General features: G+C 33.4%; 1 pseudogene; it reads left to right on the forward strand.

The window, feature by feature from the left end:
• Positions 1-383: 383 nt before the first annotated feature.
• The window catches only part of LOC143641232 (cadherin-12-like), a 92,869-nt pseudogene continuing 76,484 nt past the window's right edge, over positions 384-16,768 (forward strand).

Raw genomic sequence — 16,768 nt, forward strand, 5'->3', positions numbered from 1 at the left:
TGGTTCAAAAAGTTGTTTTGTTATAAGATTTTTGAGGATCTTTCACACTAATTTCCCAAATGGATGTACTAATGTGCATTCTATCAAGCATTGAGCAAGAGTTCTGTTATTTCCCTATCTTCACCAGCTCTTGTTAGCCTCTAAGTCTTTTTGATACTAACCATTTGTAATACGGTGATGTGATATCTCACTGTGGTTCTGATGTATTGTTATATGATGTTTTGATAGTAACAGTTAAATTTTCTTCATTGGCATAAAATCTCATGACATCCATGAGAAATGCCAAATTCCAAAGGAAAACAGAGTGCAGCAAATTATAGAAATGGCTTTCAACTCTGTACAGGAAGAAAGCTAGAATCACACTCTCTTATTTTCCAGGTGCATATGTGCTCCAGGTCAAGGCCACGGATGCAGATGACCCGACCTATGGAAACAGTGGCAGAGTTGTTTACAGCATTCTTCAGGGACAACCTTATTTCTCTATTGATCCCAAGACAGGTAATTTTTTTATTAGAGAAAACCTAATCACCAATCCTTCAAATATTTAAACTTTAATTAATTCTTGGCATGTAAATCACCTATTCTAATACAGCAAAAAAGATTCTGTGAGCTTCATACTGAGTAAAGAAACTAGCATCTCACCTATCTGCTATAGATAGTGACATGTGTAAATCTAAACATTTTCACATATACTTACAACTTCTCTGGTTGTCTTATTTTAAATTTTCAAAAGTCTACTTTTTTAATATCTGGCTAAATAACTTTTCATTCCAGGTTTCTTAACTGAATTAAATTACATTCCATTTTTAGGCTTATCAGTGCATGGAGAAATCCTAGATTATTTTTGCTGTCTGTATAAGTGTCATAAGTGGCTGGCTAAAGCCAAGAGACACGTTTGTAATAAAGCAAAGGAGAGCATGACAGACATGAAGACCATTGATTCTGTAGTCTGTGTCTTCAAAGCCATCACACTTCTAAAAAAAACAAAACAAAACAACAACAACAAAAAAAAACAACAACAACAACCTAACCTAAATTGCAGATTTAAAAGTCAAATATAATATGGATGATGTAGAAAGGGCAGGAACATATGCACATGAAAGATCTTATATCCCTCCCACTTTTTTTGTGGTGCAGGGGATTAAACCCAAGATCTCATGCATGTTAAGCAAGTGATCTACCACTGAGGAAACCCTCAGCCCTATTTTCCCTGATATATCACATGAGATCTCTGTTCTTCTAAGCAGTCTGTTTTTGAACACTAAATACATTGTTATGGAGAGTCATCCACTCTAACCAGTGAATGAAGAAGGTATTCCATGTCACATCAGAGTTAAAGCAGGAACTCCAGGTGATAGCCATTCTATCCCCTCTTATATAGTGCAATTAAATAAGTTGCAAAATAAATTGGGCACTATTATTTATGTTAGCTTAAGATAATGGGAATTGTCAACATATACTAAAATAAACTATCTTTAAAATTTGCAGATCAATTACTCTTGATGAAAAATATTAAATTTATAAATTTTAAGACACATTATATCTATCTATCTATCTATATATATATATATATATATATATATATATATATATATATATATATTTGTATACAATTTATTGATATAATCCAAATATATTTCCTAAAAGAGGTATGTGCTGAAATCTGGTATGCCAATGAGATATGTTATTAATAGTTAGCCATCTACTAATGTTGCCTAGAAACAAAGCATATTGTTTTTCTACTAAATTGGAAACAAATGCAGGGCATACAGAACTTACTGTCAATGCTCACTTCTTTCCCTTGTGATGAAGTCAATGGGGAAAACAGAAATTTTGAAGCTGAGAGTAAGATAGTGAATTTCTTCTTTGTCTAGACCCAGAAAAAGAGTTGAGAGTAAAGAGAACACATCTTTCCTTTAAGAATTCTGTTGAGAAATGTTATAGTTTGGATATGAGGTATTGCTACAAAACTCCTCTGTTAATGAAGCAATGTCCAGAGGTACAGTAATTGGATTGGGAGATCTGAAACCTAAAGTTCATCTTTGTTTGAAAGGACTAGATGGTAACTGTAAGCTGGTTGGGCATGGCTGGAGGAGACATATGACTGGGAATGTGCCCTGCAAGGGTACATCTTCCTTTCCCCACCTTCTGCCTCCTTAGTGCAAGAAGAGCAGGATTCTTTTACCATACCCTTCCCCCCATGATATGCTGCCTCACCTTGGGCCCAGAGCAAGGAATTGGCCATCAATGGACTGAGACCTCTGAAACTGTGAACCTCAAATAAATTTTCCTTTTTTAAGGTGTTCTTGTTGAGTATTTGTGGGACAGAGATAAAAGGCTAACTAAAACAAGAAGCAATTATAAGGGGAAGAGAATCCAGAAGGTGAAAATTTCCTCTGGTTTAGACAGAGTATTGTAGATTAAAACTCAGACCATGAAATGCTACCAGTGAGTGTGTAATGGGGAAGTAACCTTTAGAAGGTATTGTACAGTAAATATGGCAGTGAATGTAGGAAGATATATGTCAATAACATTATTAAACAAGATTTTTGATTATTGTTAACTATGGGAAAATTATTTATTTTAGAAGAACGGGGGAAATTGAAGAAGAAAAAAGTTGAGGATGTTGTTCAATGAAGTTTATGTTGACACAAAGTTTCCAAGAAATTACAGAGTTTTGGAAAATGGGCAGAATATATAAAGGATTAATGAAGGGACATCATCTAAAATGTATCCTTTCATTAGATTGGGTCATTAGTTTTTCTTCATATATAAATATAAATGTGATTTTCTTAGTTGTAGGTGGAAAAAATACCTATATTTAATTATTTTTTTAATGTGGTGATAAGGCTCAAATCCAGTGCCTCATATGTACTATGTGAGTACTCTACCACTGAGCTACAAACCCAGCCCCTGGGCTATTTTTTTCTTAAAGAGTTTTAAATCATATCCAAATTTACTTTTATTGAAAATCTGATAAGAAATGAAAATATGAATTACTTCAGTCTCTGAGGAGCACTCCTGAGAGAAAAAAAGAAAGAAAAAAAAAGTATATAGCAACTTGTGAAGAAAGAGGGTCAGTTTTAGAATACTTTCATGGGTTTGCAATTATGTACTCTATAGACTGCATGTGTTTATATCCTAAGCAGGGTGGCCAATGAAAGATGAATGACTTCATGCTGTTAAGAAAAACTTTAGGTGATGTGGATATAATTAAAACCTAACTGAAAATAAGAAAAAAATATACAGAGATAAACTAAATACTTGTGTTAAGAATATACTAGCTATAGTCAAATTAATGCCATACAGATATCAAGTATGTGAGTCAAGACAAATGCTCTCCTTTTGAGTCTACTTGGGCAGTGTTAACTTTAAATAAATTCTAATTCATTTCAAAAGTATTACACTACACCATAATATATGAATACACATTATGACTTCATAATTTCATGTTTATATTTTTGTATAATGCTTATTATATAGAACTAAATGTGAAACAATTCTGGCACAAAGTACATAATAGATTTTTGAAGCATTGATTTTCACTGGAGACAGAAGTCTTCATAGTAGCCATGCCTCAGACCACTAGACAGAAAAAGAGTGAATGGGACACTTCATTAAAAGAATGAAAACTAGTTCTTCATGCACAAAAACAATTAAGAAGACTTTTTGTCAAATTTATCACCTTGTGATAGATAAGAATAAATCAAAAATCAAGGATAATTGCAATTTCTCAGAAATACTTTCCATTTGTTCCAGCCATATACCTTCTTTTTGTGATTCCTCTTTCTGTTATTAATAAAATGCATGAAAAGCCAATATTATCTAAAATTTTCCACATTTGAGTGTAGAGAACAGTTTAAAACAATTCTTAAAGGAAGAGTCTCATCAAAACTTCTGGTGCATAAATACTTAGGAAGAGATAAATATTTCTATATTTTATTTACTAGACATGAGAAAATAAAATTGATGCTTGTACTGATATTTCACTTTGATAAGCCTTCCTAACATTTCTGAGTAGATATGGCAAGATTTTTTTTCTAAATATAAACACATGACCTTAGTATAAATTAATTTATTGAATGAAATAAATCAAGAAATGGTACTTTTTAAAATTTATTTATTAGATAATTTTTTGTCTTAACCAAGAAATACTTTGCTATAGCATGTTCATATATATGCCTTAAGTTATAAATCAATAATATTCGTAAAAATCCAAATGTAAGTGCATCTATAAAACATGCATTATTTTATTATATTTAATGTTTATAAGACATTGAATTATTTATTATATCATATAATGATATGTTATTATATCATAAGCTTTTATCAGCTAATTATATAAATCATAATGCTTAATTACACTTAATGTTTAAAGAGCAATGAAAAGCCTTTATAAGTTATAAAATATTTTTTAAAACGCAAAATAATGTAGTATTTTATCTAATGCATGGCATCAGAATACTGCTGAACATAGTAACCTTAATAATAGAGATATTCAAGTTAGAACAAAAAATATTACTCTTAATAACTGAATCTAATGCATTAATTAATGTTTAACATTTTTTAATGCATTTAGTTTTTTTTCCAAATGATTCCAAGTAACTAGTCTGCATTAATTAACTAGTGATTTCCACATTGTATATCTACATTGTGTATCATATGGTGATGATATTTTGTACTTTTCTAAAATATCTGAGCCCTACTTGAGGAAGCTTATTAATATCAATTTCAATATATTTGTTATTCCATAAACTTTAATTTTGTCTGTATACAAGATATAAAAAAATCAACATTTTAACTTTTTAAATGCAAATTTTAGCAGTATTATGTATATTTACATTGTTATGCAACCAACAATGGACAGATATATTGTATAAATAACAAGGTATAGATATAAAACTAGTATTCTATATCCAGAAATTTTTGGCCAATTTATTTACATTAAATTTGAAACATGTGTCCTTTCTAAATTCTTTTAGAATTTGTGTATGTATACATCATTTGTATAATTTATACCAAAACAGTTAAGGGAAAATGCAGTTGCATGAGCTACTTTGTTTTTTTTTTTTTTTTTTTTTTTGTTGTTCTGATATTCCAGGCTGTGTGACCCTCCTTAGTTCAGTGACCTTACCAAGATTTTTGTTCTTGAGTCTATCATCGTTCATTCAGATATAATAATCTTCAAATCTATATTCTATGTGTTCTTATGTTTTGACTTTTTTTTTAGGTTTTAAAGTGTTTTGGTATTCTAAACTTCATACTAATATTGCAGCATGGACCATACCATATGTTTTGAACCAATACTTTATAAGACCATGCAAATGCCTGTGATATCTTGTGTCTTGAAAATTATTTTCATATTAATTCATAATATAATTTTGTCAAACTTAAATTTCTAATATCTCCATCCTTCAAGGATAAGAGTGCTCACACAAAGTAGCCATTCTTTCAATATGTGTTGGCCAGAGTGAATGAATTGCCAGGAAACATTAAACAAGGACTCGTTATGGACACACCAAGGGCAAGAAAATCAATAGATGCAGTGCATATTAAGAAGAAAAATGTGTCAAGGAAACACACCATTATTAAGATAAAAAAGCACACATGTTTAGCTATTCTGCAATGTTTTGCATATGTGTAGCAATATTAGCTGGCCATGAATTCATTATAGAAAAAGATCCCCTTGTATTGGGCATTGTCCCTCTTTAAGAGAAGTGTAATTGAGTTCCACTAGCCTTGATTTAGAATAAGCAGAAAGATATAAGAATGTTTGACCTTGAAAAGACAATACTTCAGAGGGATGTAAAATATGCCGGTAGGAATTAGTTTCATTCTGTGTTGCTTTCGAGGAGAAGCTCTCTCAATGGCTCTCTAATCTAAATACACTGTTTGTGTGTAAAAAGGGGATGTGTCATAATCTTATGAGCTTGACATCACTGGATTTGGTATCATAGATCAATACCATAATCGGTAATGTGTTTAATTAATAATTTTTTAATGTACATTTATTTATAACCTATGGTCTGGCAGGTTCTTGGCCACAGTGATACTGAGATGAATCAAGTAGATTCCCATCTACTGGGTGGAGCCCATCAAGTCCTCAGAAGGTTATATTTGAATTTTGTAATACACAATTTTCTATGATGAATAATGCTACTAATGGACACTACAGATATAGACTGATTAGAGGGGTGAAACTTCTTGAGGAACATCTCCTGGGGAAAATGACTCCTAAGTCCTATGGAACTGTTAAGGCCTATTATAGTGGGAGTTCCCTGTTAAAAATAACTTGTTAATTCTTCTTATTATCTAAATACATTGTTGACAACATTTACATCTGCATCCATCACTGCATACATGAAGTTCATATAAACTTCATCTATGCAGTGATGGATGCAGAATTTTTACTAATATGTATAATGGCATGGGTATGAGGTGTTTTCTGAAAATTACTGTTTATGCAGTAATATTTAGAGGTAAACTTATTTGGCCATGAGACCTATAAACTTATCTGTCCATCTTATTTTAAATCACTGGGTAATAACTACAGGCAGGTGGGATGTGGCTGGAGGAGATAGATCACTAAAGGATGTGGCCTGAAAGTGTATCTTCCCTGTGGCCCTTCCTCACCACATCCTTTCTCTTTCTCTACTTCCTCACCCAGCCACAGGGGAGAAGCTTTCCTTCACCGAACATGTTCCCCCATAATGTGTTGCATCATCTTAAGCCCAGGGCAATGGAGTCAGTCTGCGATGGACTAGACCTCTGAAATTGTGAACCGCTAATAAACAGTTCTTCTTCTTATTTGTTCTTGTTGATAATTTCTGTCAGAGAGATAAAATCAAAACAATATGGTTTCAATATGCATCATTTTTGGCCAATTAAGTCTAAAAGGAAATGAAACTCAGTAACTTTTCAAATCAACTGATAACAAAAAACAGATCTCTTATATAGTGTTTTTAATTACTTAGCTGTGAAATTGAAAATGGAAATATATATTATGCTGCTAAAGTTCTTAGTTCTTACACTATTATTATTGTTTCTATCCTGCCATCTATCTTTAACAGGCTTATATATAAAATATATTTTATACTGCTTTCTCCACATTATTACTTGTGTAAAGGTTGATTATTACTTGGTCAATCATGGAGCCTATGATTTACTTAAAGAGATCACTCTCTGGTCAAAAATAATGCTTATTCAAGATGTTTCTCATGATAGAGCAATTATAATACATCTAAGTCCAAACTAAATCCTTCATCCCATTCAAAATTATATCAGAAATTCTTTTCTGCAAATAGTGACCAGAATTTTTAAAAACACATTAAATAATAATCTCTCTTGAATAAAAAATGTATGTTTGCTTTTTTTCCATATGGTAAATTAACTGTTACTTTATTAAAATCTACTTTTTAAAATATTATTTATTAAGTGGCTACTGTATCCTTGAAATTATTCTAAGTAAGTATTCTCCAAAAATACAGAGAAAAAAGCTTGCTTTCAGCAACTGATATTTTGTTGGCGACCACAAACCAAAGAGAATAATTAAGAAAAATAAACAGGGTTTTGAATAGCAATAAGAACTAAAGAGAAAATGACAAAGGTCATGAAATGCTGAGGAGTAGTATCTCTCATAGAATAATGACCCAACCCGAGTATTAAAAGTTGTTAATTGCTTGAACTTGCAGATGTGTTATATTATATGCAAAGAAGAGCTAAGAAGCAGGTATAATTTATCCATCAGATAATCTGCTATGGAGATGGGGATCATCCTGTTTCCTTTCAGTGGACCCAAGTAATCCCAAGGGTCTTTCTTAATGAATCAGAGGAGTCAAAAAAGAATTAAAGAAGCTGCTTCTGTTGCTGCCTCAGAAGATGGTGAATAGTGATGAGGATACAGGCAGTTAGGCATCCTCCAGAAGATGAAAATGTTTAGAAAGGAACACAGCACTGCTGACAGCTGGACTTGAGGCTAACAAGACCCTCTAGAGTTGATATGGTATCAAGCTATTATATTTATGGTAATTGGTGACAGAAGCAATAGGAAACAAATTTAGCATGAGAGTTTGGATCAAATGACCAAGAATGTTTTAAAAGATAACTTTGAGGAAAAAAAATCTGAAGGAAGTTGAGAAAATTTTCATGAACCTACGATGGGATAACATTTGCAGGAGGCAAGAAGAGAAGGTAGATTCCTCCAGTGAGTCAGGAAGGGTGTTAAGGGGAGACAATCAGAGAGCTCAGTGGGAAGGTGGGGATTTTGTGAAAACTTTGAGAGTCCTGCAGTTTCTGAAGACTTCAGAGAGAAGATCATTGGAAACTCACCATTATAGCTGCTCTAATGAGAACACATTGGTGGCCTTTGGGACTTCTTGGGGCTAGATTACTCAGTGAATGGAGAATGATGGGATTCATTTGTTGTTCATCTCCCAAACCCAAACTATAATGCTATTCTAAATCTCTAGGACTTGGAGGGAAGAAAATAACCTGATTCCCTTCTGTCTTTGAAAATATTTTCTTCTTCCATGACACAATAAAGATTGATTAAAATATAGCATAGACATTTCTGTCTCAGAATTAAGCTTTAAAGTGACATGAAGATGAATTGGGAAGAATGTAAAAGGCTTTTGCAATGAACCTTATTCTATGTATTTATTTGATATTTATTGCAAAATAAATAGATACACAGGGAAAAGACCATAGTGAATTGCTAAATCAGGGCATTGATATGGGGGATATTGTGTATCTTCCCTGAATAAAAGGAAAGAAAAAAACATGCTTGTATTTTCTGATTTGCAGGCAACAAAACATAAAGAAAAGTGGTTTCAAAATAATGAGTATCAAGTACACTAAAAGTATTGCATATTATTTTACCTCTATTACGTGAAGGTAAATAATTTTACCTTTATTACATATAGGAAAAATATAGAGAGTTGTATTAATAAAGGTGAAACAGGAAAATAGATATACATTCATAAAAATTATTAAGAATCTTTTCAGTCTTCTTGCAGCCTTCTGTCTATTGAGGGAAGATAAGAAAAAAAGAGCAAGTGTGTACCATGAATAACGGGCATCTGAGCCTGAATCCTGTTGGATATAGTCACATATGGGTCAGAGATGGAGCTGGTCATTGAGGCAGAAATGACTTCTTAGGAAAAACACACTAACATGGGAACGAGAAAGATGAGCAGCCTGCCATCTGTGGAACAGAGACAATAAGAGTGAGATGTCTGGAAAAGTACAGGGGCACAGGTAGCTGGGATAGCAGAGGTAGAGTGCTCCAAGGTGTGAACCTCAAATGCCACCCTCTCGGAATCTATGACTGGTGGTGGTGTGTGACTGCAGTGAAGCCATTTCTCCTGGGAGTTTCTCTATCCCAACTATGTTTATAGGGAATATAACAATTCTGGAATTTGCATTGCTCAAATGAATCCCAACCACCTTGTCCTTTCGTTAAATCACCATCATTTTGAATATATGTCTAATATCATGATTGGTCCAAGACTAAAAGTTAGGTTATCAATGCTACTAATCCATGGTCACCCACAAATTAGAAATGTCAGTCTCCCGCTGATTGACACAGTCACTACACTGCTGAAAAAGAAAGACAGCAGGATGAATCTGTCAATCTGCCTCAGATAATAATAATAACAACTGTAATGATAACAACAACAACAATAATAATAAATCTATATTAAATCCAGTAGGATCTGTAATAACTTGGGGATTGTGCATAATAGTCCCCCAAATTGTGTTTTTATTCTGGACTGTCACCAAGTAGATGTCAGAAGACTTTTTGTGAAACTGAAAAGTGATCACATAATTTTCAAGATGCTTTCTCAAAAGGCTTATTTGTCTTTGAATAACACACTTGTCTGCCTGTTTTGCCCCTCTGGAGTCTTGTTTCATGTCATGTTCTCTCATCTGCTGGGCCTGAGGGCTCTTCCAGTGGGCTTTGAAGTAGGGACGCTCTGCTGTCTCCTCTCCTTAGAATGCCCCACCCTGTTTTTTTCCAGATCTGCCTCCTCTTCTCTGAGATTTCATCTCCACAGTCTTTCCTCAGAGGAGATTATTCTGACACCCCCACGTCCAAGGCACTTGCTCTTATAGTCTTCACAACACTCATCACCATATGAAATTGCCTAAATCACTGTGTACTTCCTTATGATCTGCTTTTTACTCCCACAAACACAAAACCATTAAATATAAATTTTGAAAGGAACTGTACAGAGAGTGTATGAATTATCATCCCATATGTCTCATATGCCACTATGGGACAGTTTGAGATTAGTTTAATTAAACTACAATTGGCTAAAGCACATGCACACTTTAGAGAATCACTAAGGCATACATAGTACCTGGAGAAGGAATAACAAGAGGGTGCTGTTAGCTTACTAAGACTGAAGGAGAGAGAGGGTCTAGGGACACAGGCATTATCTAGTGAGGGCCCCTGGGATAGAAGAAATGGGATGTGGGCTACTATGGGAATAAAAGCCCAGGCTAATTTCTGTTTTACTTGACAATACACTGCCAATAGACCTAAGGCTTCCTGGAGCCAAGGAGCAAAGTCTAGAAAAGTATTAAAGTAGATCTGTGGGGCGGGGGGGGGGGGAAGGAGAGGGGAGGCAGCAATTGATTGTGTCTATTATATCCTCAATTCTTTTTTTAATTATTTTTATTTTTTTATTAGTTACACATGACAGTAAAATGATCTTGACAATTCATACATTTGAATCAAATGGGGTGTAATTTCTCATTTTTCTGATTGTACAGGTTGCAGAATCATATTGGTCATACAGTCACGTATATACATATAGCAATAATAATGTAATAATAACAATATAATGTCTATTTTATTCTGCTGCCCTTCCTACCTCCCTTCCTCTCCCCACTCCCCTCCCATCACATCTCTCTACCCAATCTAATGTGACACACTTCTTCTTTTTTTTCTCCTCACAACATTATATGTGTATTCTGTATAATGATGAGGGTCTCCTTTCATCTTCCATGCAATTCCCCTTCTCCCTCTTTTTCCCACCCATCTCTCTTCCCTATTTAAAGACCTAAAAAGAGCATAGTACAGGTGCACAGCCACATCAATGTTTATAGCAGCACAACTCACAATAGCTACACTGTGGAACCAACCTAGATGCCCTTCAATAGATGAATTGTTAAAAAAAATGTGGCATTTATACACAATGGAGTATTACTCAGCACTAAAAAATAACAAGATCATGGCATTTGCAGGGAAATGGATGGCATTAGAGCAGATTATGCTAAGTGAAGTTAGCCAATCCCTAAAAAACAAATGCCAAATGTCTTCTCTGATATAAGGGGGGTGACTCAAAATGGGATAGGGAGGAAGAGCAGGAGAAGAAGATTATATCCTCAATTCTAATAACAAAAGGTGAATGAAATGTTTACTTTAGTACAAGGCTTGCCTGATCTGTGGTCCCATGTCTTAGTACTGAACTTTACCTCTTCATTCAAAAATTAGCTTTTGTAAAATTATATACTAGATGATCACAGATGCTGTTTATGATATTTTTTCCTATATAATATTGTATTATTTTTCATCTCAAAATGGCATTCTTGGAACATTTACTGTATTTTAAAAAATAATCAGACATTCATCAAGATTGAGGGACTATTGCCAAAGAAAATAAACTCTCTGAAGACTATTTTTCTTTGTTATATTATTTTAAATGTGTAAAACTATCTCAATCATATATGTCCATTTATATTGGCAGAAACTATGTAACAATATTCTTCCCATTCTAGTTGTCTTGATTAATACATTAGAAATATCCTCAGTTAGAAGATATTAAAATAATCCCAGGATTAATTATCTCTGTCTCCTTTTATCCAACAAAAATGATTTATTTTAGAATTCTATGGGATGAATTAAAGTAAGTGGCATCATTTTTGTGAAATATTTATACTGTTCTATAAAATTCATTGGTTTGTTTTCAACTGCTCTCCTATAAGTCAGCCACTGTATCTATATACAAATACCAAAAGGAAGGTAGATAGGATGGACACTAATACTAACATGAAAACTTAGTTGGCTTGAAGCATTTTCTTCTGCTTCCTGCTGTCTGGTATGGAAGTACTGCAGCTCAGTTCTTTGCAAAGTCCTCCTACATCAAAACCATGTAATCTATTCTTGCTTGTTTGATTGGTTTTTATATTTTAATTGATTGATACACAAGTGGCCATAAGAGGAATAATTTCCTGAAAGAGAAATTTTCAGCATTTTAAAAAGTGATGTAATGAAAAATTCTCTTTTCATGTTCAATATTATAGTCTTCCCGATTCCCCAGATTTGTACAAGTTACAAAAATTTGCAAATGTTGCATTTTATTTTTGTGGAACCGTGGTTTCTTGAATGTAAGTGATGGCGGAAAGAGCATCATTCTCATCATCACATATATTCTTGCTCTTCCGAAATTTTAATGTACTACCTTATAGTTAGTTAGGCAGCATGGTACCAAAAGAGGGCAAGGAACAGAAGGCAGGTCACCTATCATACCCAGGGCAGATGAAGAGGGCAGGGTGGCAGATGCCATGGGGACAACTTGACAAAATTAAAAATCACAGGGGGAAAAAAGATCACAGGAAAAAACAGATATTCTGAAAGTGAGTTATATGTATCTACCCCCTTTGCAATTCTATCTTAATGTTTTGATCTAACTTCATTTCAGTACATAGCTTTTTTTATACACTTCACTAAGCAGAAAGAAACAAGTCCAAAATTCTCTCTCCTTTTCTCTCTTTCCTGCCTTCTCTCTCTTTTCTTTCTCTCTAATTTGATATTGAGGATTTTCAAACACAAACGAATTAAACAAATAAAAATATTTTATATATATTTGTAATTATTATATTTAAAATAAATTGTGCAAAGCTAGGCCTTAGTGAATAGAAGAACAAGTCAGTAAGCATATGAACATATGAATCAAACTCAGGGATTTATCTAAAATTTGCAGAAAGCATAACTCAGAAAGAAGTCACACAGATTAAGGTAGGCAGGACAGAGACATTAAAAACTAGAGATGAAAAATCTTAGTTGTAAGATTTAATTGGAAATAAGGCATCAGGAGCTTAAGGTGGAGACAAACAGATTGAATCAAAATGGTGTCAGTACCAATTCTTGAATAAAACATCATTAGCAAAATGAAGGCTGTCATTTTATAATTATTTCTTCCAAGTGTCAAAAAAAATTTCAGATTGCAGTTAAATCTGAATTGGCTTCAAAATGGCATTTGGTAGTTGGATAGTAAGTAGAAAGTAAAGATAAAATGAGGATGTATATTTGGTTTGTGATTTCAATGCTATGTGCTCCTGTTGACACTCTTTGTCATACATACTTGTTCCATTACGAAACACCAGTATTAGTGCCACACAGGTTGAAGGCAAAGGCTGTCCCATCTTACCCTAAAACCATTGACTGAAAATAGGAATTAGGTTAATGCATTCAGTTTTTTTTTTTTAAAGAATGCTGGAAGCTTTTACTTACTTCCTTTTGAATAAGTGTAAATATAAATTAGTTCTAAATTTGGACACAAAAGCAGAAACTGAACATCATGTATAAATATGCATATGAACCATTAAATTTATGACTAAAAATGTAATTATGGATAAATTCACTCGAACAATCATTTATTTGGTCAACCAGCTGTTGAGTTCCTTCCAAATATCGGGCACTGTCCTAGGTGCTGGAGGACCTGGTGACAAAGGAGACAGAAGTCCCAGCAATTATAAAGCTTAATGATACCTAAGTGAAAAATCTATTGCTAAAGTAACTGAGGGAGATGGTGAAAGACAAAATATGATGTGCAAAGGAGATTATTCACGAATTATAAAAAACTAAGTGGCATATTTATCCTAGAAAATGAAAGTGAAAAAGAAAATGGTAATCATTAGAAAGTGAACACTCAACACAAATTGACCATGTACATTTTTTCACATGATTATGTTTACCAATTTTTTAAAAAATTCTTATTTGAAATAGACACACTTGTATAAATAAAATTTAACCTAATGTTCTTAGTTACATTTTAGAACTAATATGGTAGTTTTTAATAATTCCTCACTGCTGCTCTATATCTCATTGTAGGGTTGTTTCCGAAATTAAATTATATCTTAAGTATTGAGCATTTAAGGTGTTTTTAAATAACACATGATTTCTCACCGGCATAACTTTGCTAGTGAATCTACATAGAATCATTTTATTGTGGTTGCAATCTATTTTATTATGGAAAGTACAGGATTTGTGATGTTTGTCTTCTGTTACTATTTCCCCCTCAAGGTATTATTAGAACAGCTTTGGCAAACATGGATAGAGAAGTCAAAGAACAATACCAAGTTCTCATTCAAGCCAAAGATATGGGAGGACAACTAGGAGGACTGGCTGGAACAACAGTAGTCAACATCACCCTCAGTGACGTCAACGACAATCCAATTCGCTTCCCCAAAAGTATGTAATTTACCCTAACTCAAAATTTGCAGAGCCATATGAAATTATTAAATTACAATGTTATATAATGCATTAGCAATTAAAATCATTTCCCAGACATTTTTTTTGGTTTCAGGGAACATAAGTCAACAGATAAAAATTGCATGACTTCAGAATTTATAATTTCAATGTATTTCACATCCCATATTATTTTAATAGAAAATAGAGTTATAATTGAACAATCAGACTTATTAAATCAATGTTAACTAAAACAAAATATTTATAGTTATTTGGGTGGGATCTTACCGTGATACATTATTAACTTAAGACGTAACACAAATATACATAATCTGATATAAGGCATCCTATTTATAACACATGTACCATCATATTTTTTATTATATATTTAAGATAATAATTCTGTGACTCCATTTTTGTAAATATACACATGGAACTATTTTCATATACTTTTGTGAATAGGATGATATTGATGATATTTTATTATTTTAGTTCTGACTAGTTATTTCATTTTAGTTTTGCAATAGGTGAAAATTGCTACAGTTTCTTTTGATAATAGAATGGTTCACACCTGTATCCTCTCTATAACTCTGTGTTTCCCTTTGAAAATGAGTATTTCTCACTTGTATTTCATCTAGTTTTCTGTTACAGTAGTATTACATTTAACACCAATCAGTACCTATTCACTTCCCAGTGCATTTTGGGGAATTATTTCTCTGTTCCTCAGAGTTAGAATATTGATGCTGAATGGTTTTAGTCATAGTTTTATAAGAAATTTGATTAAGTCATCAGGTAGTTTTTTTGTCTAGAGAGTTTAAAAACCAAAATGATTTTTCTTTTTCCACTTCAGAAGGACAATTAGGGAGTTCATCTACTAAAATCTGTAGCACTAAGAATATTTAAATAATTGTATGTTTTATTGCTTTGGCTACATGTTTTCATATTTGAATGCTTTGTCACTTTTTTCTTTATAGTGTCAACCTATATTTTCTTCATTGGTATATATTTTTATTTAGTAATCAGAAAGTCTAATTGCCAAATGTTTGGAATGGCATTTAGAAATCATTATACTTTAATGCATATGTTGATTAGTCAATTGAACCATTCTACCAGGACACATATTAAAAAATGCCATGTGATTCATGCTAAACATACATAGTTTCTGTCAATTTAAAAAAAAGTATGAATTTGTTTCAAAGATAACACCAAACTTTAGAACATGGAAAGTATATAACAAAGTTTACTAGATAACGTTATGAGCAATAACACAAAATTCCTTAAAGCAATATTTTTTCTTACTTTTTTATTGAGGGAAACAGAAAAAACATTAAAAGGAGAAACAAATAATTACTTTGATTACCTATTATATGATCTCATTAAAGAATATGGTTCAAATTCTAAAAGCTATCCATGTTTTTTCTTTTCTTTTTTCCTGTAGTTCTTTCTTATTCCTTTCTTTCTGTTTTATTTTTTATTTTTTTTATTTTTTTATGTCTGCTTTAAATTCGGCAAGCTGTGATAGATTATTGAGCAGTGTGGATTGAGAGATTTTTCTGTTTGCATGTAAAATGTGCAATATTAAACATGGGTTCAGATTCAGGTTTTGTGTATATAAAGTCTGTGGAATCTATAGTGTAGCAAATACGTTCTGGGAAATGTGATATTCTTATTTATATGGGTGATAGTGGTGTTTCCAGGTCAGAAATTCAAAACCACTACCAGTGGAAAGATGTCCTATTAGTGGGTATGTGTCAGGGTTTTAGCCCCTGGTTTCCTCCTGACCTGCGGGAGACATGGGGAAAGCATGCCCTGACCAGGATGAGCCAAGAAAGGCAAAGGTTGATTGGCCTTCGCCACCCAGGCACCCACACCCTGCCCTCCCTCGCCGAAAGACAATCAGACACGCTAGGGAGACCTTCAAAGCAGGATCTTGTTTATTGAGGAAGTACACACAGCTAATATAATGCTCAGGAGCCAATCAGGATAAAGGTCAGAGGGGTGGGGTGAGTTCACTTATACACCCTTCCCATGTTCTGTAAGGGAAGGCATAAGCTATCCACGAGGGTGGAAGAGTACTGGACCTATCCTGGAGGTGGTCTGTTTTTTCTGTCACCACCACACTACCTACTGGCTGATTGCCAGGCGCCATCCCAGCCACATGTGCGGCCCCAAGACTGGGAAGCAGGCAGCAAGTCATGTCCTACAGGTATGGGTGAAGAGTATTTTGTAGAAGTTTTGGCAGGGATAATAGACCTGGAAAATACACAGTGAAAGTCTTGATTCAAGAGAAGC

Source organism: Callospermophilus lateralis, unplaced genomic scaffold (genome assembly GCF_048772815.1).
Source record: "Callospermophilus lateralis isolate mCalLat2 unplaced genomic scaffold, mCalLat2.hap1 Scaffold_91, whole genome shotgun sequence".
NCBI classification, from domain to species: Eukaryota; Metazoa; Chordata; class Mammalia; order Rodentia; family Sciuridae; genus Callospermophilus; species Callospermophilus lateralis.